The sequence below is a fragment of the Chanodichthys erythropterus genome, chromosome 14, assembly GCF_024489055.1.
Source record: "Chanodichthys erythropterus isolate Z2021 chromosome 14, ASM2448905v1, whole genome shotgun sequence".
Lineage (NCBI taxonomy): Eukaryota > Metazoa > Chordata > Actinopteri > Cypriniformes > Xenocyprididae > Chanodichthys > Chanodichthys erythropterus.
Window position 1 is genome coordinate 42,368,394 of NC_090234.1, and position 23,160 is coordinate 42,391,553.

A 23,160-nucleotide genomic window follows, 5' to 3' on the forward strand; every position below is an offset into this window, starting at 1 on the left:
AGACCTAAATGGACAATTTAAAAAGGGTTTTGTTCTTTTGGTTAAAACTTTTTTTTTTTTCATAGTAAAGATGACCTTTGCGTGGAATTACCCTATTACAAAAATGATGGATTTTATGTCAATTATGCAATTTAGGTAATGTCTGTAGCCTGTGTAAATATTTCAGCAACAAGGGTGATTTGAAAAATGTATCTTGCATTGTTTGCTATTGAATCAACTGATTGTTAAAAGTCCTAAACTGACAGAAGAACATACTGTTGAGATTCGGTGATTAAACCAAATGTTCTCTGAGAACATGTTGTTTGAAACAGTGATTATGTAGAATGAAAATATGTACAACTAGAATGAAAGCATGAGATTAAGTTTTGAAGAATGACTAGTTGTGTCACAAGAGTGATCTGTTTGGATTTTTATACTAAGAGTTTTGAAAATGTGGTGGAGTTTGGGGAGGTGGAGGGATGCTGGAAAAGCTGCGACTGAACAGAGGTAAGCAGCTGCTTATATTCTCTGGCGGTTGATTGGAAGATTAGATGGGCTCGCTCCTCCCTAAATTATGTTTAGGAGCTTCACAAAAAAAACTGTAATGGTGTGAAAAAATGTTGTTGATATAAGTGCAATAACTGCAACATAATGTCAAACAAACAAATAAATAAATTAATAATTCTCTCTCTCTCTCTCTTTGCCCTGGCTGAGCTGCTTACTTAGGCGGCTGCCTAGAGTTCACCTATAAGTACGTGCCGGCCCTAACTGTATGCATGTAATAGAATCCACTGTGTTGCGACCTTTCCACTTTAATACATAAAAGACTATTTTCTATTGTGTGATTTATTACCATATTACTATTGCAACGCTTAGGTTTCACTTAATCTTCACATTTTCCATATGGTTTCCGCTATTTCTCGCACAATTCTGCTTTCCAATCCATCGGCACATAACCATATTTTTGACATTTAACAACGTGGGGGAGGAATAAATTGACTGAGTAATACATCCTGGAAACACACGTTCTTGCATTTTCCACATCGAAATGTCACCGAGAGGCTATTCATTCTTTTCTTGTTATTAATTTACTTCAATTGCTTGGCATCGATCACTGTTTCTCCTGTAATACTTTTCTTGATTACACTGGCAGAGATATTAGATGATGTAATTAGTCCTCTCATCCAATTATCTTTTTGTTAAACAAGTGTCTCATTAGAGATTTTATCCAAGGGCTTTCTTTTGCTGTACACTATCCTTACAAAACAACAGTGGAGATCACCATGGAGCTGGAAACCCCCAAGAGCAGGTGTAGGAAGAGGCCATGGGGGAGATGGAGCCAGGAGGAAGAGACAGAAGGAGCACATAGCAAAATTTATAATAAATACTGCATATATTCCATACAAATAAGAAATGTTTTGATTTCATGATGACTTTAAAGATTTTTTTTCCATTCATACTTTGATCACCATTCCATTGCCAATTTTGCAATTATACCATAATGTGCTATGAGCATTAAAATCTTAACATATACGTCTACCTTCTTATTGTCAAAATTAACAATTTTAATATTTCTGTCTTTTATCAAAACTTATTTTATGATGTATTTCAAATCCTATATTGTATTCCTTTTTTGACAAACCTTACACACCTTTTCCCTACTGTGTTCTGTTATATCTCTGTGGATACTATCACAGCCTTTAAAGTCCGCGTGAACCGGAAGTTGCAAACGACTTTTCTCCAGTGCTGTGACGTATTTCCAAGTGAAACGGAATATTGAATAGAGGGCAGAGTTTTATTTTAGCGCTCCTCCTCTCCATCTCTCGCTCATAGCAGACTAACGGTCGGAGGGGAGTGGTTTAAGTGTTTACAACCCAAGCCGTCAAACTGATGACATCTGAGAAGGGGCACCATTGCAGAGGGGAGGAGCATTTTCAGATTTTGATTAAATATTACGAAGCCAAACAATTTTTTTTGTGTGGATTGACTTTCACGGATGAATTGTTCACCACAAAACTAGCAATTTGAGTTAACAAAATAAGGTCAATTTTGATTTCATGTGTACTTTAATAATACAGCCAGTATAAGCCAGGTTTCCTTAATGCATTATATTCCCTTTCACTCCCAGTGGTTACAAGAAACAAATAATAATAATGATTTTGTGTAAAAGTCTTCCCCTCTCCAGCCCTGCCATTCTCAAAATGACAAACAACTTATCAAGAAAAATAGTCTGTTCTTGTATTAGTAAATATGGGACAATTACAGAGCTGGTAGTTGAACAAATTAAGGGTTACGGGATAAGTTTTGAGTTGACAACCAATCTAAACAGGCTTTATTGGTATTCCATAGCTTTATATCAATTCCAAATCGGATTTCTATTACATATTATTATTAGTATTTTAATATTCATTTCACTATGGTAAAAACTAAATACTTAATAAAAGTTATACTAAAATTGCTCATGTGTAATAGATTAGGGGTATAATAATTATATAAATAATAAATCAAATTAAATAATCATTAAAAAAAAAAAAAATCATCTTTATAAATCTTTTTCTATGTAGTGATCTTTAATTTGAAGCAAGAAAAAACTGGTTCTGTGTCTGAAATCACCCCCATACCCTTAAACAGGGCACTATTTGAGGGAACAGCCATTTGTAGTGGTGTCCAAAAGCATATGGGGTGCTTCTCAATATCCCTCCTCGTCTCCTCGCTCCTCCGTCCTCCATCCTATGACCCGGAAAACGATCGAGCTCAGCCATCTTGAATGACATCTCAATTCTCTAATTGCATCGCGAGGAGGCGAGGAACGGGGAGTGAGGAGGCTTCCTGAGGAGTTATGAGTGAGGATACACAGGTGCATCCTTTGCGGAAGTCTTTCTCATCGAGTAACCTGACGCATGCACAAATTCTCCTCCCCCTTCTTATCTGTCACAATAATTTAAATGTATGCTTTACTTTTACAGATTAAATAAACTTTATATCTCATATATTTCAACTAGGCATCTTGCTTTATTAATATTTATTATATTTTTTTAAATAACCAAACTTTAACAACATGTGGGTAGATCCCTCGAGCGCAGCTGATGACGCTTTGAAGTGGAGCAAGGATTTATCATTTCACTTGATTCAATTCCTCCGTCCTCTCGTCTTTTCCTTGCATCCTTCCCTCGCATCCTGGAGGGGTGGAGCTAAGACGCGAGGAAAGGAAGCAAGGAAAGGAAACGAGGATGCACAAATAAGAATTGAGAAGCACCCATAGACATTACTGAGTGCACTCATTCAATCCCACAATGCACCACAATAATGAGTGTACTGTAACTGTTTTTTTTTTTTTTTTTTTTGGACACCACTACAAATGGCTTTCCCCATTTAAAATAGTGCCTTATTTAAGGTTATAGGAGGCGATTTCAGACACAGCCCTCATCTCACCAGAAGATGGCATCCACAGCCAAATCATCCATCCATCCATTTTCCAAGCCTCTGGTCCAATGTGGGCATAGCGTAATATCATATGGGTATAAATTCCTTTTTAATTGATTATTAAATTGTTTAACTAAGGTTTATACATAGTTTTCATGACAGAGTTCAAGATGAATATTTTGAACTAAAGCATGTTTTTAAACTACCTTTCTGTACGTCAAAAGGTGCAATGACCTTGCTGCCTGATTTCATCAAAAATACCTTAATTTATGTTCCGAAGATGAACGAAGGTCATGAGGGAGAGTACTTAATGACAGAAATTTCATTTTTGGGTGAACTAACCCTTTAAGGTTGACTGTAGTCACATTGACTACCTTGTTTTTAACTACCTTTCTGGATGTAAAAAGGTGCAATGACGTTGTTGCCTATGTGTGGATTAGATGCCCTCATATTTCATCAAAAATATCTTAATTTGTGTTCTGAAGACGAATGAAGGTCTTACGGGTGTGGAACTGTCACGATCACCTGTGAGAGTGCCCTTCAGCCTCTAGAGGGCTCTCCTTCCCGGACTTTCTGTTTCACCCATTTCATGAACTACATTTCCCATAAATACTCCTCGGACTAATCACTATTCGTCATTGCACTCAGCTGTTTGTTATTTTGTCATTAGTGTCTGTGTATTTAATCTGAGTTGTTTCTGTCTGTTCTTGTGGTTCATTGTTTGATGTCATCCTTGGCCTGTTCCCTGTGTTTTTCCTTGTTCTCCCGTTTTGGTTGGTTGTTTTCTCGTTTCTTGTTTTATTTTTGGACTGTTGTTTGGATGCTGACCCCTGCCTGTACTCTTGATTACGCCTTTTGGAATTGCATTTAATAAAACCCCTTTGCTGCACTTGGATCTTCCTTTTGCCTTTCTGTTCCGTGACAGAATGAACCACCACTTAAGATCCAGCAGCACGAGGACTATTTTATCAGGCACATGCAGAGAGTGTGTGGCTCTGCTTGGGGCAGTGATGGCGTTACGCCAGGAGGGTGAAGAGGTAGGATGCTTTGCCAAGGTCTTTTGGACGATGGCGGTGGGGCTGAGGTACAACGATGCGGCGCTGAAGGATATCTTTAATGGCTGCATTGACGATCCTCTACCTCGGTGTGAGATGGAGGGATTACAGAACTTGGATTTCTGGAGATTCGCCGCCTATCTTCGCTACCGGGTAAATGGGGCCTCACCAAGTCAACCAGGCAGTGTGCATGCCCCTGACCATGAATCCGTCCCTGAAGTCACCGGGGAGGTGGGCACTGAACCTCAGCGTCACCCCGGTAAAGCGAGGAGGAGGAGAAGGAAGAAGGTTTCCTTCGGACGTCAGGGTCCAGAGCCCGCTCCAGCCAGCGAGTCCACTCCACACTCCAGAGCCCGCTCCAGCCAGGCAAGTCCACTCCAGAGCCCGCTCCAGCCAGCGAGTCCACTCCAGAGCCCGCTCCAGCCAGCGAGTCCACTCCAGAGCCCGCTCCAGCCAGCGAGTCCACTCCAGAGCCCGCTCCAGCCAGCGAGTCCACTCCAGAGCCCGCTCCAGCCAGCGAGTCCACTCCAGAGCCCGCTCCAGCCAGCGAGTCCACTCCAGAGCCCGCTCCAGCCAGCGAGTCCACTCCAGAGCCCGCTCCAGTCAGCGAGTCCGCTCCAGCCAGTGAGTCCATTTTGGGTGAGCCACCGCCTCACCCTCATAGGCGGAGGAGAAGGAGGAAGAGGGCTTCCTCTGTCCTACAAGGCCTGGAGACCACTCTAGGGGTTGTTCGTGGGTTCTCCAAGTGCCTCGCCCTGCCGGCGCCAACGAAGCGCCTCGCCCTGCCGCCACCACCCAGACCCTCAGCCCTGCCGCCGTCATCCAAGCCTTCTGTCTTGCCGCCACTGCCCGGGCCGTCCGAGCCGCTGGAACCAGCCTGGTCGATTCCTCCAGCGCCGCCCTGGAAATCAGTCAGGACTCCAGTCCTGCCAGTATCCGCCTGGTCAGTTCCTCCGGCACCACCCTGGCAATCAGCCAGGACTCCAAGCCTGCCAGCGCCCGCCTGGTCAGTTCCTCCAGCACCGCCCTGGTGTTCAGTGAGGTACCCGGGATCTGGCCCACCATCCCTCCCCCTGATCCTCCTCCGGTCCACCTCCCTCCTGAGTTTTTTGTGTTTTTGTTTGTTGTCTGGTGGAGCGTCTGGTAGCTGCTCCTTTGAGGGGGGGTAATGTCACGATCACCTGTGAGAGTGCCCTTCAGCCTCTAGAGGGCACTCCTTCCCGGACTCTGTTTCACCCATTTCATGAACTACATTTCCCATAAATACTCCTCGGACTAATCACTATTCGTCATTGCACTCAGCTGTTTGTTATTTTGTCATTAGTGTATGTGTATTTAATCTGAGTTGTTTCTGTCTGTTCTTGTGGTTCATTGTTTGATGTCATCCTTGGCCTGTTCCCTGTGTTTTTCCTTGTTCTCCCGTTTTGGTTGGTTGTTTTCTCGTTTCTTGTTTTGTTTTTGGACTGTTGTTTGGATGCTGACCCCTGCCTGTACTCTGGATTACGCCTTTTGGAATTGCCCTTAATAAAACCCCTTTGCTGCACTTGGATCTTCCTTTTGCCTTTCTGTTCCGTGACAGGAACGACATTAGGGTGAGTAATTAATGACAGAACTTTCATTTTTGGACTAACCCTTGTACAAAGATGTTATGTTTGTGTTTCCCTGTAGGATTATTCTCCTCCATGTGGATTATCTCCTTTTTTAATGTAATGAACTTACTACTTCGAATATATCTTTGCCTCACTTCTTCTCTTCCCTGGACTGTTCCATGACAAGAACTGCATGCACACTGTGTGCATACATCCCACCATCAGAGTCCCTTTACAGTGAAGAAATATTTTAGGGAAATGTGATCATTTGTGGCATCATGAACACAAGTAAAAGGCTAAAACTGGACTTCATGGACACACAAGGAAGTAAATATTCACAAAAAACTCTCTTATATGAATAACACATTTCCTTGTCTCCACAGAAACAACCATGACCATAATATCAGAAGAAGAAAGAAATCCTGCAGCTCTCTCAAAGTCTGGGTCTGTAAAGTAGGATACGAGGAGAAACTTTAAGGAGATTCATCTTTTGCTTACTTACTGGGAAAAATATTGTAGATTATAGAGACAACAGACAAACAGATGGTTACATAACCTGAAAGTTACCTCGGTTTTTATCAATTGTTCTTATCCATAAATGTATCCATATTGTCACATGATCTGCTTTCCTAGAATACCATCCAGCTCCCAGCCAGAGAAAACACAGTTGGCACTAGCAACCTGTCAAAATGTCAATAAACTCAACCATAAAAAATAATAAAAGAACACACCTCTGGATGCAATGTGAAAATAAGAGCTAGATGAAAGATTTTGACATTGTTATGACTTCGGTCTGATCTGCTGTGTTTTGTTGTCTTGTCTCAGTGTCTGCGTGCCTGAGCACATGAGTTTTTCATCTCCCACTCGTTATCCTTAATTCTCTTTTGTGTGTCTGTCACACCTGTTGTCATTCATTCCTCATTAGCTCGCCCCTATTTTAGATTATCTTGTGCTCTCTCTTTTGTCAGACCATTGTTGTATGTTGAGCAACGCTTTGCTCGTAATTATCTTTTCATGTTTGCCTTGCCTTGTCTTGTTGTGTTGTGACTTTTCAGGCTCCAAGTGTTGTTATGTTTCTTTTGTTTTGAACTGCTCCTTCTCATCCTGCCAGACTATATTTGTTCTGCTATCTGCCGTGGCTATCTCTGCTTCCATTGAGACTCAGATGCACTGCCCCAGCCCCTTTCTGCATGCTCACCACTTTCATCAGGAGCTCAGTGAGACTTTGACGCTGTGTCACGGACGACGCTAGGATCTGTCCCTGCTGAGAGGCTCTTTCCTGTTCCTGTGGACTTTGATGTGTTCCTGTTGTTTTTCCCTGTGCTCAGTAAGTGCTAAGTGTACTTTTCTGTTACCTGCAGCTGAATCAGTTTTCCCTGACAGACATACAATAGGGTCATGGTGCTGCTGGAGGAATATAATGAAAGTCTAAGATTTTTTGAAAAATTAAAACAAAGAAAAGTCATGAAATGAATAAAGTTTATTTTAAGATCTAGGCCACTAAACAAATAATTATAAAAGACAAATTAAAAGAGTCAATCCAAAAACTAACACATTCTGATATTCAGGCGGCCCACTCTTACATATAAATAAGAAAAAGCTTAATTCCCAGTATGACAATGTTATCTTGACTTGCAGGTAAAAAAGCCAGACGCCTTGTTGATAGATGCATTGTAAGTTTGACTTATCTTAGCCAGCCTAAAAATGCAGATTTTAGCATGATTTCAATTTAAGAAGCATAATTTACAGTTTTTGCCCATTGCTTGAACACATTTTACAAAACTTCGCTCAATTGTGCCAAAACTCTACACACAAGTAAACGTGACACAACACTGGGAAATATACCATTCACTTCTCTGTCAAATTGAAACTCTACTATCAAAACCTAAACTCTGCTATCAAAACCTAACATTCCTTTGTCAAAATGTCACTCTGATGACAAAATGACACACACTTGCATCATATGAATACACTTTCAGATTAGCAGCAATACACTAGTCTACTTTATATAAAACACTGCAGTTTTTAATTTTCTGTTTTTATTTAGGTCATCAGTTAGCATTCTGTGAGGCTCAATGCAACACTTACAATTTTTGTTTTTATTTTTCCAACAAAGTTTTTCACTACAACCAAAAATGAAAGTACTGAAAGGTTACAAATGACACTGCACAGCACAGTACTATACTTTACAGTACAGTATAGTACAGTTTTTTCCAATTGCTAACACACAATTTTTCAAACTAGTCTGGTTTTATCAAAACACTTAACACAATTCACAAAACCACACACCCAAACTGCAAAATACCTCATATATCCTGCAAAATGAAGCACTGCAACCGAAACTACACAGAGCATTATCAAAATCAAACTTTTGCATGAAATGGCACACACTTCATTCATATTACCAGATTTTTGCCTAACCACCTACACACTGTTGGGCATAATGAAAAGCACCCCCATCTTTAGTATGCTTTGCCATAATACTAAAATATGTATCAGATTGTTCACATGCACAGAAATATTTGCAGATACACACACATGCTGTTGCAACATTTTTATTTTTTTTCCTTCACTACAGTAAACAAGTCAGTACAACATAAGCACAGCAGATATATTTACATGGGACTGAACAAAAATATTCTTACAAAAAAAGTAAACTGAAAAAGAAAATTTCTGAAAAAAAATATATTACAGTAACAAAACCAAAAAACCAAAAAAGGCAAGAAAAATAATTAGGCAGCATCTTGCCGCACAGCCGGGTCTGGCCACAACGCCTCGTCAACATCACAGGCAATATCTTCCCTTGCCAGACATCGAGGGAAGAAGCGCCTTGAGTGCCTTATCCATCCCTGAATTGCACCCACATCAATCTCATCACATGCCTCTTCCATGGCCTGCACAAGAGGCATGCGCACAAAGGGCTGTATACCTTCCACCGCCATGCCGAAAAGAATTCTTCTATGGGGTTCAGAAATGGTGAGTATGGTGGGAGGTATTGCACGAGAAATGTTGGGTGGTCAGCAAACCAGTTTTGGACTAGGGCTGCACGATGAAAGCTCACGTTGTCCCATACTACAACGTACCGGTTTCTTTGATGGTCTGCATCATTCATACGCTCTGGTGGTATGAGAATGTTGTGAAGTCTGTCCAGAAATGTGAGAATATGGGCTGTGTTGTATGGTCCAAGTTTGGCATGACGGTGGAGGACACCATGCATATTGGAGATGGCAGCGCACATTGTGATGTTCCCACCACGTTGGCCAGGAACATCTATAATGGCTCTGTGGCCAATGAGGTTTCTCCCTCTTCTTCTGGTCTTTGCTAGGTTGAACCCAGCCTCATCTATAAAGATGAACTCATGTGGGATTGCATGAGCATCCATTTCCAGTACTCCCTGAAAACAAAGAACAAAAATCACTCAATATGGTGTTATCCAGTACACTGGGAAACAATGTTGTGTGTAGTTTACTGCAGTCAATATAGTACTTACATCCACATATGCTCGTCTGAATTATTTGTTTCTTTGAGAGTTTCTCTCAAACGGCACCTTATAAAGTGGTTTCATTCTGATTTGGTTTCGCTTGAGAATGCGAGCCAATGTGGACAGACTAACTCGTTGAATGTTGTTGAATAAGGTGTTGTCTTGGATGATGTGGCTTTGAATTTCTCGTAATCTGATTTCATTATTTTCCAAAACCAAGTTTACAATGGCAGCTTCCTGTACCCCGGTGAACATTTGGCCCCTTCCTCCACCATGGTGTCGTCTCTCAGTCCTTTAGAAAAAATAAAATAAAAATATATATAGGGCTTGGACAATGCAGCCTAAATATTTTCCCCCACAGTAGAGTACATTGTACAGGAAACTTGTACAGTTCATGAATGGCTGATGTCATACACTAAGTAAACAGGTGTCACCCAACTGATACACTATGACATGGGGTATACTACATGTGTACTACATGAAATTTTGGTTACATACCTGTTCTCCAGTCTAAAGGTCCGGATGACAGAGGCGACAGTAAAACGGCTCAAGTTTGGCTGCACTCTCTGTCCAGCCTCACGCATTGTCAACCCATGGTTGATGACATGATCTACTAAGGTTGCTCTGATTTCATTTGAAAGTGTTTGTCTTCTTTGGCCATGAACTCCTCTACCTGCTCTACCCCTACCTCTCACTCTTCCTCCCCCTCTTATTCTCAACCTCCCTCTTCCTCTTCCTCTTCCTCTCTCTGCAATGTCTTCCATTATTGTTGTAAAAAAAAAAGGTTCTCACCTGTGGTCTTTTCATAGTGCTTACATCCTGATTGAAGTGTTAACAATTAACCACTGAGGTGTTTGGCCAGGTGGCACATGTAATTGGCCAATTAGCTCATGTAGTGTCATTTTGAATGGCAGTGTTTTGAAATGGCAAACATGTGACTTTATGTCAGATTGTTGTGTCTTATGCAGAGAACTGTATTTAGTGAATTTAAAAAGTGCTATTTTGAAATGCAAAATGTGTGTAAAACAGAAAAGGTGTTTAGACTTTTGGAGACTTGAGAAGAAGTTTTGCTCTCTGTGTGTCAGTTTAAATAATTATGCTGTGCATGTCATTTTAGTGTGTTAGCAATTCGAAAAAACTGTAAATGCAGTAACGCAAAAATAATACAAAAATAAAACAAAATACACTACTGTAAATATAGAAAAACAGGCAAATTGTGCGTGGGTGGGATTATAGATCCTGCCGTCTGTTTGGGTCTGGCCACATGATCCACCACCATTGCTCTAATGTCATATGAAATATTGTTCAGTGCATAGCCTCTTTGACCTACTCCTATCTCTCTTTGTCTTCCTCTTCCTCTTCCTCTGCCTCCACCTCTTGCTCTCCATGCTTGCAAAGTTCTCAAAATGGCTTAACTGAGGCCTTTTTGTAGCTGGCTGATTGTTGTTCAGTTTTGTAAGTAAGTGTTTTGAGCTGTATATTTGCAATTACCCGATGTGTTTTGTATTTTGGATACATGTGTTTTCCAAATGGCACCCTGAGATTTCATTTTTTGAATGAAGTGTCTTATGTATGAAATAGAGTGTAGTATGCATGACCAAGTGTGTTGTATAAAGGAATAAGTGTGTTGCAGAATTGCAACTAGAGTGCAAAGCAGCGCTTTTGTTAAAGGTATGGGTACATGTGTTTGAGGTATGGTAACAAAAGCTTCAAGTTGTGTTACTTTAGTCAAAGCATGGGTCTATAGTGTTCAAGCCACGGGCAAAAACTGTAATATCATTATTGTCAGATTTTATATGTCTTGAAATGACTTGACACTGCAGAAATATAAAATCACATCCAGGATAAAGGACTCAAAGCTCAGGATGGTAGTCTTTTGTCTTTTCTCCTGGAAAAGAGATCATCATCTCAATCTCTTGATAAACGTTGTTTTTGTAAGTAAACAAAAGGAATTCACCTTTTTGCCAGTAGAGTGAGCCGATTCCTGTTCCATACTCGTTTGAAGCTTCACAGATATACATGCCATTGAGGTCAAACGTCAGTTCCAAAAAGTACAGTTTATTCCCTTCTGTTTTAATGGCATCATTAGGGATAGTCCGGTGTGTGCTGCTCCATAAAAAAGAGCAAAGAATATAAAATAAGTTTAGTGCAGTCTGGAGACTGTAGGCTGAAAATACATGCTGCCATCTGAATGCCTGGTAATTTACAAAACCTGGCAAAAGACTGAGTGAACTACTAGGGCCAAAGAAAAAAAAAAAAACTGTCAAGCTGTTCTGTACATATACAATCATGTCACAATAATCATTATGTGAGGCAGTTTGTGAAGAATGCTTCTGCAAAGCAAATAAATGTAAATTGATGCAGTGTTCTTCCTGTTGAAAGGTCACTCTCAGCATTGTTTTGAGGAAGCAAATTATGCCTAGATAGTCGGGCTGCTTTCACTTCCTAATACTTGATCCACTACATTTTTTTTTTATTCGCTTTGATACTGTTTTCACAAGTAAGGTGTACATTTTCAAAACTCTTAGTATAAAAATCCAAACTGATCACACCTGTAACACAGCTAGTCATTCTTTCAAAACCTGATCTTATGCTTTCATTCTAGTTGTACAAATTTCATTCTACATAATCACTGTTTCAAATCACAAGATCATTGAATATACACAATATAAGTGATTCATCTATATAAATGTTTCATTCACAGTAACTACCTTTTATAATACTATTACAATCAACTTTTGATTTGCATCTGTATTTGCATTTGTCTATTATTAAATCCAACTGATCTTACAGTTTTTTCCAGTTGCTAACAAGCATTGTTCAATGCTGTAACCACATTTTCAAAACTCTGCACACAGTCAGCGAAACAGAAGTCAATGCAGACCAAACTGTGAACCTTTTCTCATTGCTTTCAGAAAAAATGCATTCAGTGACCACACTTTTCAAAATTCAGGAACTCTTTTCCCATTTGTACTCCACAACATGCAAAATATGTATTTTCAGCACATTTTTCTAATGCTAACACACTGCATTCAAAATGATTAAAAACACATTCAAAACAGAATGATGGCAAATTCCAAGCATTTATGCAGCAATTATTTTAAAATATTCTCAATTTTATAGCCAAAAATAAAAAATAAAAAAAATCATTACAAACTAATTGCAATTTTAGCTGAAATTTTACCCAGGTGTTCTGCCTTAGTCTCATTACCATGATTTAGTATAAAAGGGGATAGTTTGGAACAGAATTTGTTGGCCAATATGGATCAAAGAAGAGCAGTTCAGAGACGGAGAGTGCTCTGATGAGATAAGAGCAACAATTATTGACCATGTAGTAAATCATGGTCTCTCTTTGAAAGAAGCTGGTCTAAGAGTGCAACCAAATCTGCCACGTTCAACAGCTGCATCAATAGTACGCATTTTCCGACAACACAACAGGTGAGATGAGCATCCCTGATGATAACTGAATTACACATTACAGTAAAATACAATATAATGTGTACATTTTTACACATATTGACATTTTGAAGCCTATTACAATACAGTAATAGTTGTGATTTACTGTAGGATCCAAAGGTTGCCCACGAGAGGAGGGAGATGCAGAATCTTTTCTGATGCACAAGAAATTGCCAATGTGGATATGGTAATTGCCAACAATGCAATAAAACAGCGGGAAATTTGGGAGAGAGTGCTGGCAGACAATGGCACTTTTGAAAATGTGAATATGGTTAGCACAACAACAATTGCCACAGTCCTAGAGAAACATAAAATAAGGATGAAGCAACTGTACACTGTACCCTTTGAGAGAACGTGTGAAATAACTCCGGTATCAATATGTCCAGGTAAGATGTCTGTTCAGAAACCAAACAGAGTACATACACATTGATGCATAATGTCAATTACTGTGAAACTGTTTGCAATTTAGAGGGTAATGGAGATGGAAGCCAGACGAACTCCACATACTTTTATCTTTGTGGATGAAGCTGGATTCAACTTGGCAAAAACACGACGCAGGGGAAGAAATGCAATTGGACAGAGAGCGACTGTGGAGGTCCCAGGCCAAAGAAGAGCTAACATCACGATGTGTGCAGCAATGTCCAGTGAAGGTTTGCTGTTACACAAACCACTCATTGGCCCCTAAAATACAGAGAGGCTCATTTTGTTTCTAAATGACAAATTCGACTTGTGCCAGCAGAGGAGAGAAGCCAAAGCGCATCAAACTCCCCTTCCTTCATTGTTGTGTGGGATGATGTGGCATTCCACCACTCTGCTGCAGTCACAGAGTGGTTTGCGGCACATCCCAGGATGTCAGTATTATACCTGCCTCCATACTCCCCTTTCTTAAACCCCATAGAGGAGTTATTTTCTGCATGGAGGTGGAAGGTTTATGACCACCATCCACATGACCAGATGAATTTACTGGAGGCAATGAATGTGGGGTGTGGAGACATTTCTCCTGAAGACTGCCAGGGATGGATTAGACATTCCAGGAGGTAATTTCCAAGATGCTTTGCATTGCAGATGCATTGTTACAGTAATGTGTAGAATGTATTTTATATATTCTTTCTTTATTATCATTGCAGCCCTGGAGTTTTTTCCCTCTTTTTTTCACCTTTTGGTTATAATTTTCAAGTACTATATTCATATAAAAAAAAAAAAAAAAAAAAAAAAAAATGAAATTTTGATAAATTTCTGAATCATTCGTGTTACAAATGCTTTCAATAAAGTGTAATTGTGTTGAAAATATGAAGAACTGATTTATGTGGAAAATCATTGAAACTTTAAAAAAGAAAAGTTCATCAATTATGTAATGCTTCCTGTTGTTAGGGTTTTTTAGGTCAGTGTGTTGTGAATGAAATGTGTGTTTTCTGAATGAGGATTGTTGTCAGTGTTATGTTGGTCTGAGTGAGTTTTGTCTGTGAGATTAACTGTTTGGCCAACATTCATGCTGGTAATGCAGACTGTGTGAAGAGTTTTGAAAATGTGGTTTCAGTATTGAACAATGCTTGTTAGCAACTGAAAAAAAAAACTGTAATGATTAATCATTTGGTACACCTATATTTCTATAGATATTAATTCTATAGGCATAGTTTTATAGAACATATTTGCAATTTACGCAACTCCGTCTCATTAGAAAAACGTAGGGGAGAGCGGGGCACAAATATATATATATTGTGACGAGACAGGTCAGGTGATGGGGATGAGACAATCACCCAGAGGGAGATAAAAACACCACCAAGGAAGATGAGGGGAGAGCCGTATGGACTCTCACTGGGTGCGCTACTAACCTCTGTGTCTTTTCTTTACTTAGAGAGTGATTGACTCCCCCAAGTGAGAGTGGATAACCCAGCTAGGTGGCTCTCTTCGCTGGGCAAGCAGGAACTGCACTTCTCCCCACAGAACACTTCAACTACACGTAACACAGAGACTGAGTTTGATTGCACCTAAACTTGCACTACGTGACAAAATAAAGACACCTTCCGGGGTGACACTTCACTGCATTCCGTGTCTGTTCTCCTCTTTTCCCGTAGTGGAGCGCTACATTGGTGGAGAATGCAGGCAGGAGACCCCAGACACGAGGATCCTGGTGAGGCAGCCTCTCTCCCTAGTGTGAGGGATGTAATCCGTCATCTTGCCGAAGTGTCTGTGCGCCAACAACAGTTATCAGAACGGCTTGTAGCAGGACAAACCCAGGTCACTGAGGAACTGGTACGTCTTTGTGCAGACTACACTAGGACCCTCTTGGCAGATGTCAGGCCCCCAGCGCAACCCACAGCACTTCCGAGAATGACCGAGCAGGATGACCCAGAAGCTTTTTTGCACACGTTTGAAGTTGTTGCAAGGAGAGGTGGCTGGGAAAAATCAGACTGGGTCCAGAAGTTAGCACCCCTTCTCACTGGGGAACCCCAACGAGTTTACTTCTCCCTCCCAACACCTCACCTCGATGACTATGATGACAAAGAAATCCTGGCTCAAGTAGGACTTTCCCCTGTCTGTGCTGCCCAAAAAGTGCACGATTGGGTGTATGATCCGCAGGTACCCATCCTCATGAAAGCGGCCCAGTTGACTCGACTCGTCAAGCTTTGGTTATTGTCAGATAATGTCACCCTGACTGAGGTTGTAGAGAAGGTCGCTGTGGACAGACTGTTACGTGCCCTACCCCGCCCACACAGACGTACTGCCGGACTACAAAATCCACAAACTCTAGCAGAGCTGGTGGAGGCAGTAGAACTATCCGAGGCTGCCGTGGCAAGGGAATCAGGAGAGAGAGCTGCCTCCTTCCCCAGGAGGGTTACTGGGGAGCGACGAGGGATGAACAGCACCCACAAGTTGGTGAGCCTGGCAAGCCCTTCTCGAGCACCTGGACAGAATGAGCCCATGCCAACTGACCCAAATCCACCAGAAGCCCAAGCCTGGATGGCAGGATGCATTTTGCACCATAGCATACCCGTTGAAGCACCGGAAGAGGAAGTCCGGGTGAATGGTCGTCGAGTTAGAGCCGTTCTAGACACGGGCAGCAGCGTCAACCTCATCCAACCCCAGCTTCTTGGAACCATAAAGCCTGGCCGATCCCTCCTCACCTTCATGGTGACACAAGGTATGTGCCGGCCCAAACTGTCTCAATTTCTGCTTCTCCAGGAACCTGGATGGTTGAGGTTGGGGTATTGAAGGACCTGCCGGTACCTGTCCTGCTGGGGTGGGATTGGCCAGGGTTGGAGCAACTTTTACAACGCCCCAGCAATCCTGTGCGCCGGAAGGGGAGGGCCCGTCCACGGAAACCGAGAGCTCGCCAGGCTTACCTCGCATCGGAGAGTGAGAGAGCGGGTGAGTCTTCTCAAACTAATCTTGAAGTCTTCTCTGATCTCTTTCAGCAGATTACAGGAACCGGGTCCCTCGGAAGGGAACAACGAGAGGACGATCGCTTGAAACACTGCTGGGCACAGGTCAGAGTGGTCAACGGCATCGAACATCAGCCACCCCCACACCCCTCTCCACACTTCATTGTAAAGAATTACTTGTTATACTGTGTAGCGGAAAGGCGGGGGGAACTAAAGGAACTGCTGGTGCTTCCAAGGAGCAAAACAGAGATGATCCTCCATCTGGCCCACTCCCATCCGATAGCTGGCCACCTTGCAGAAAAAAAAACGTTGCAGCGGATAAGAGATCGCTTTCACTGGCCGGGGATGAATTCTGAAGTACAACGGTTCTGCCAGGCCTGTGCGGTATGCCAACGAACTGCTCCTCAAAGACCAGCCCCTGCCCCTCTGATTCCACTACCAGTAATAGAGTTGCCATTTTCACGTATTGGGATGGACATCGTAGGGCCCGTACACTGTCATTGAGAGAGTCGGACCTGTAAATTATAAATTGCGCCAACTCGGGAGACGAAGAAATGAGCAGATCTACCATGTTAATCTGTTAAAGCGGTGGGTCCCGGAGCGGCCAGCGGTGGCCCTGACAGCAGACAAAGCGGATCCTGTGGTAGACATGAATCCGCAGCTCGACCCACACCAAAAGAAGGAACTACAAGCTCTGGTCCGAAGTTTTAGTGATGTTTTCTCCCATTCTCCGGGACGCACCTCCGTCCTCTCACATGACATCTGGACCCAACCCGGTGTCAATGTTCGGCAGCGGCCCTATCAAATCCCCCAATCTCGTCGGCAAGCCATTGAAGAGAAGGTGGAAAAAATGCTCCAACTAGGGGTCATCGAGCCTTCCTCCAGCCCATGGTCCAGCCCGATTGTACTAGTCCCCAAGCCTGATGGCTCCTTCCGCTTTTGCAATGACTTTCGTAAGCTGAATGAAGTATCAAAGTTTGACAGCTGCCCCATGCCTCGGGTGGATGAGCTCATTGAACGTCTTGGTAGGGCCCGGTATATTTCCACGCTGGATTTAACAAAAGGTTACTGGCAAGTACCCCTCTCCACTTCAGCAAAAGAGAAGACCGCCTTCAGTACTCCGTCAGGGCACTGGCATTATCGGGTCTTACCTTTCGTCCTGCATGGGGCACCCGCAACCTTCCAAAGGCTGATGGACAGAGTGCTCCGACCACACCAGTCCTATGCAGCCGCCTACCTGGATGATGTGGTTGTCCACTCTGAGAGCTGGGAGGAACATCTACATCGACAGAGGGAAGTGCTGACTGCACTACGTCGGGCTGGACTGACGGCTAACCCTCAAAAATGTCACCTGGGGCTTACGGAGGCACGATACCTGGGCTATCGCATTGGAATGGGACTGATTGAGCCACAGGAGGAAAAAGTAAAGGCCATCAGGGAGTATCCCCGACCCTCTACCAAGAAACAGGTACGTGCCTTCCTAGGGTTAGCTGGATATTATCGATGTTTTATTCCGGGTTTCTATGGAATGCTGCAGCTGAGAGAGCCTTCCAAAAACTACAGACAGTGTTGGTCTCAGCAGCAGTACTTTATGTCCCAGATTTCTCCCTTCCATTCATCCTCCAAACGGATGCATCCGACACAGGTCTAGGAGCCGTGCTGTCTCAAGTAGTCCAAGGAGAGGAACATCCTGTGACGTTTATCAGCCGGAAACTTACCCCTGCTGAAACACGGTATGCAGCTGTTGAGAAAGAAGCCCTGGCCATTACATGGGCTGTTGAGGAGCTCAGGTACTATCTTTTAGGTCGTTCCTTCACCCTGGTGACAGATCATGCTCCTCTGCAGTGGATGGCAAGGGCAAAAGACAGTAATGCTAGAGTCACTAGATGGTTCCTGGCTCTGCAAGACTTCCACTTCGTGGTCAAACATCGAGCCGGTTCTGTCAATGGCAATGCTGATGCACTCTCCAGGATGTTCTCTGGCTGGTCAGGTCTGGTAAGGGTTACTCCTCAGTTGTGCCTCGGCACAGCTCGTCAGCTCGGATGAATCTTGCTGTCAGTCACTGCAACGGTGTGGATACTGTACTTCAGAATCACAGATTTGACGTCGTGAAAGTATGACCAATATAAGAATTTTCACTGGAAAATATCATCTGAACAAATAAGTAACATGTCTGCCACTTTTGTTCTGACCAACTGAGGATAAAAGCATTAGGCCTACAATAAATCACACTGCCAATGATGATTAAATCTAACGATTTCTTAGCTCGGATCACGTCAAACCGTGCAAATTATTATTACTGTTATATTGCTCTCAAATTGTTATTGTTAACAATTTAACTGCTGCATGCTCAAATTTCCCGCGGAAATCCGCCATGTCGCTCTTATTATAAAACATTATTACAAGCTTACTGTTGTGAATCGAGACAAGATAATTAGATTGTTTTGAACACTGGCTGGTAATGTACTTGTTCAAAAGTTGATTTTGGATAATTTTTAACCAAAAAAAGTTGCGGACTGCAGCTTTAAGAAATTTACTTTAGCTATTGTTAAATAAAGGTTCAGTGATATCTTCCAAAGATTTTTGAATTTTGGCGTAATTTTTTCTGTAGGCCTATATATTGACGATATGGCAAGTTTCTTCAGGCTAGCGTGTGTGGAAGTATTTAAACCACGTGTGTTACAACTAACCCTGTGTTAGTTTGTGCCCCGCGCTCCCCTACATGTGGAACGTTTTTGGGAGTAATAATACTTATTCTAAAAAAACTACAAACTGTGAGCCCTATAAACTACTACCGCCTGAATGTTGCTGTCCGTTAAATTTTCTAATCTCATTAAACTGCTTAACAACGAATGTCTCCATTAAATAAAACAGTGTTAACAAGCGGATGTAACTTCTCTCGACCTGTTCGTTAGCTTGATGTTGTCACGAATACAGCTTCTCCGGCGCATCCTCCGGACCACCGGAGGGAGCCATCCCCTGAATATTGACCATTCGTATCTGGACTCCATTTCCCATAGGCCCGCATTCCTGGGACTGATTACCCTTACACCTGCACCTTATCACACTCACACTATTTAAGACACACACACACACTCTCAGTCGCGAAGTCTTGATTTGCTGTAGTGATCATTTCTGAGCGTTTATTGTGGACTGAACTTCTGTTATTACCTGGACTGAATATCTCTGCTGAACCTTGCCGCCTGCCTCGACTCTTGCCTGTTTATCGACCTTGTGATTGTTAGCCGCCTGTCTTGAACTCTGCCTGTTTCCTGTTTATGCCTGTTTGCTGCCAGCCACGACCCTTGCTTGTCCCCGACTACGGTATTGTCTCACTCCTGTCTGATACTAACGCTATTAATAAAACTGCAAATGGATCCTCTGTCTTCCGACCCATCATTACAGAAGACTTCGCCATCCAGCGATCCAGCAGCTTTTGCTCAGATTTCCACTGAATCTTCCACTGAATCTACAGCTCTCACGCCTCACGTCCCTCACCAAAGAGCTGGTAAAAACTCTCCAGGGCCTGCGTCTCAACCCTGCCGAGATTTCCAATCCGGCACCTGCTGTTCCACCCACACCTCTGCACAGCAATCCACCGGCCATGAATCCTCGTCTGGCGCTTCCAGAGAAATTCGACGGCACACCAACCAAATGTAAGGGCTTCCTTTTGCAATGTTCATTATACGTGAACCAACAACCCACGTTATATTCCACGGAGGCCATTCGAATTTCCTTCGTATGTTCATTGCTTACCGGGAGGGCGCTGGATTGGGCCACCGCCGTCTGGCAGGACGATGGTTCCGTATTCCCCACCTTTGCTAACTTCCTTCAACGATTCCGGGAGGTGTTTGAACACTTTGCAGGAGGACTGAGTCCAGGCGATCAACTACTTTCACTCACTCAAGGTAACGCCACGGCGGCAGAGTATGCTTTACAATTTCGCACACTGGCTGCACAGACTAACTGGGTGGAGGATACATTAAAACTACTGTTCCGCCGAGGACTCAATAGATTTACAGGCTGAACTTGCATGCCGAGACGAGGGCAGCTCTTTAAATTCATTCATTGATCTAACCATACACATTGACAACCTACTACGTACACGACGACCTGCTCGTCTATCCAGCCCTGATACCCCAGTCTCTGAGGCCATGCAACTTGGCTACACACCCCTCAAACCCGATGAGAGAGAGAGAAGACGTCAGATGCACCTGTGCTTCTACTGCGGTCAAACTGGTCATCTTAAAGCTACCTGTCCAATCCGTCCAACGCCATCCAGTTCCAAAGGGGTGAGTTCTCTACAACAGTACAACTACGCACCCCACTGCTTAAAAATTCCCGTACAACTCTCTATTAATGAACAAACCATTTCCTCACACGCACTTCTGGATTCGGGGGCGGCTGGAAACTTTATATCTGCTACTTCATCAAAGAACACAACATCCCACTCATTGACTGTACTTCTTCATTGACAGTGGAAGCGTTAGACGGCAAACCCATCGGAGGAGGGAAAATTACTCACATTACATCGACATTGAAGCTCCAAACCGGCCTCCTGCATCAAGAGTTCATCAGTTTCTATGTCATACACTCGCCTCAAAACCCCATTATCCTTGGTCTGCCTTGGCTTCGTTCACACAACCCACACATTTCATGGATGGAAGGAGAAATTATTCAATGGAGCCCGCACTGCCAGGAAAACTGCTTACGTTCTGTAAAGCCCATACCGCTACACTCAGTGAAAATAGAAGAGAGAATTCCCGAAGGACTGAACATTCCTCCTGAGTATTCTGATCTGGCGATAGCTTTTAGTAAACAGAAATCCACCGAATTACCTCCGCATCGCCCCAGCGACTGTGCCATCGACCTGCTACCTGGAATAACGTTCCCCAAGGGAAGGATTTTTCCCCTGTCACAGCCTGAAACTGCGGCCATGCAAACTTACATAGAAGAGGAGCTAGCTAAGGGATTTATCCGTCCATTCACGTCACCCGCATCTGCGGGATTCTTTTTCGTCAAGAAGAAGGACGGAGGGCTGAGACCATGCATTGATTACAGAGCTTTAAACGAAATGACGGTGAAATTTCGCTACCCCCTACCTCTCGTACCAGCAGCCCTTGAACAACTCAGACAGGCAAAATTCTTCACAAAACTTGATCTCCGATGTGCCTACAATCTCATTTGCATTCGAGAGGGGGACGAATGGAAAACGGCCTTCTCAACGACCACTGGACACTATGAGACCCTCGTTATGCCGTTCGGCCTGTCCAACAGTCCCGCTGTGTTCCAGTCCTACATCAATGACGTCTTCAGAGATATGCTGAACCGTTGGGTCATCGTATACATTGACGACATTCTGATTTATTCCGGTTCCATCGAAGAACAGATCCAACATGTCAGGGCGGTTCTACAAAGATTGATCGATCATCATCAAGGTGAGGGCTGTACTGGATTGGCCCAAACCACACACCCTGAAGGAACTGCAACGATTCCTGGGTTTCGCAAACTTCTACAGACACTTTATTCGCAACTTCAGCTGTGTAGCAGCTCCCTTGACCGCCATGACCAAACGCTCATCCTCTCGTCTGTCTTGGTCTGAAGAAGCAATCCAAGCCTTTCAAGAACTAAAGAACCGTTTCACTACCGCTCCTATACTTCATCACCCAAACCCTGAACTTCCTTTTATAGTCGAGGTGGACGTTTCTAATACAGGCATCGGGGCTATCTTATCTCAACGGCAGGGCAGCCCAGAGAAAATGTTTCCTTGTGCTTTCTACTCACGTAAACTATCCGCTGCTGAGCGTAACTATGACGTAGGGGACAGAAAACTCTTAGCCATGAAGGCGGCCCTGGAGGAGTGGCGTCATTGGCTGGAGGGAGCCAAGCATCCATTCACCGTACTCACTGACCACAAGAACCTAGAGTACCTCCGCACCGCAAAACGCCTGAATCCCCGCCAAGCACGCTGGGCCATGTTCTTCACTCGATTCCAGTTCCACGTCACCTATAGACCTGGTTCCAAAAACATTAAAGCAGACGCTCTATCACGCCAAACCGAAAACATTGATCAAGTTCAACCCAAAGAACGAATCATTCCAGAAACTCTTGTTCTTGCACCCATACAATGGGACATAATCACCGAAATCACACAAGCCAACGAACAAACCGCTCCACCCGCTACCTGTCCACCGGACCGCAGCTATGTACCAGCACCTTTAAGAGAGAGGGTTCTGCACCATGTCCATGACTCACCCAGCTCTGGCCATCCAGGAGTCACTGCTACACTCAATCTACTTCAGAACCGATTCTGGTGGGAAACCATGCCTCAGGACACCACAAAATTCATCCAACAATGCACGGCCTGTCAAACATCAAAATCATCCCACCAAGCACCCGCTGGCTTATTACAACCCCTTCCTATTCCTCAACGCCCCTGGTCACACATCGCCATAGACTTTGTTACAGACTTACCACCTTCTCAGGGACACACCACTATTCTAACTGTAGTTGATCGATTCTCTAAAGCCTGCCGTCTGATTCCTCTTCCCAAACTACCCACAGCTCTCGAGACCGCGGAATTGTTATGTAACTATGTATTTCATCTGTATGGATTACCTGAGGATATTGTGTCAGACAGGGGTCCCCAGTTCACGTCACGGGTTTGGTCTACATTCTTTAAAAACCTCAACATAAACATTAGCCTCACTTCAGGCTACCAACCCGAATCAAATGGTCAAATGGAATGACTCAACCAAGAGCTCACACGATTTCTACGAACCTACTGTCAGAAA